The sequence below is a fragment of the Phyllostomus discolor genome, chromosome 1 (assembly GCF_004126475.2).
Source record: "Phyllostomus discolor isolate MPI-MPIP mPhyDis1 chromosome 1, mPhyDis1.pri.v3, whole genome shotgun sequence".
In the NCBI taxonomy this organism is placed as follows: Eukaryota; Metazoa; Chordata; class Mammalia; order Chiroptera; family Phyllostomidae; genus Phyllostomus; species Phyllostomus discolor.
The window spans coordinates 174,600,941-174,601,953 of NC_040903.2; the positions used below are offsets into that span (position 1 = coordinate 174,600,941).

The 1,013-nt window shown below is 46.0% G+C and overlaps 1 non-coding gene across 1 annotated transcript; it reads left to right on the forward strand.

Moving 5' to 3' along the window:
- The first annotated feature begins 489 nt into the window (after positions 1-489).
- Positions 490-556, forward strand: LOC114493656. Its single transcript, XR_003684269.1, has one exon. It is a non-coding gene; the product is annotated as a small nucleolar RNA SNORD35 (small nucleolar RNA).
- The last annotated feature ends 457 nt before the right edge of the window (positions 557-1,013 follow it).

Consider the following 1,013-nt stretch of genomic DNA (forward strand, 5'->3'; position numbering starts at 1 on the left):
TGGGACTGGCTTTTATCACTTAACATAATGTTTTCAAGTTTCATCCATTTTTTTAAAAAAATATTTACTTATTTTTAGACAGAGTGGAAGGGAGGGAGAGAGAGAGGGAGAGAAACATCAGTGTGTGGTTGCCTCTCACATGCCCCCCACTGGGGCCCTGGCCAGCAACCTAGACATGTGCCCAGACTGGGAATCGAACCAGCGACCCTTTGGTTCACAGGCCAGCACTCAATCCACTGAGCCACACCAGCCAGGGCAAGGTTCATCCATTTTAATGTTAAAAAAAATTAATCTGTTGTATGGATATGCCACCAGCTGATGGACATTTAGGTATTTTACAATTTTCATCCATTATGGATAATGCAGTTGTGAATATTAGTGTACAAGTTTTTGTGTAAACATGTTCTTAGTGAATTCCTGGTGATGCTGAGTGGGCTAACTCGGGGATCCCAGGTCCACAGGGGAGGTGAGCCTGAGGTCCCCAAGACTGGCAGATGATGGCTGTTGCCACTGTGGGCAGCACTGATAATGCCAATGGCTTAGCTGATGCCAGGAGGAGCATGTAGCCCTTACAGGGGTTGCCTATCTAGGGCGTCTGGTTCGTGAGATTGGCTGGAAGTGCCAGGCAGTTACAGCCACTCCAGAGGAGAAGAGGAAGAAGTCCCAGATCTGTTCCCAGAGGATAAAACAGCCCATGAAGCTGTGGAAACAGGCCGAAAAGAATGTGGAGAAGAAAATTGAGATACACAGAGGTCCTCAAGGCTCCTGGACTCCTGGTCTGAGTCCAATAAAATTGACTGTTAATTCCTAAACAAACAAACAAACAAACAAGAAAAAAACAAAACCATGTTTTCATTTGTCTTGAATATATATCCAGGAATGGAACTGCTGGGTCTTGGGTCTTACAGTGACTGTATGTTCAGCCTTTTGAGGAACGGACAGGCTGTTTCTCACAGCAGCCGTCCCATTCTCTCATTCCTGCCAGCAGTGTGTGAGGGTTCTGATTTCCTCCA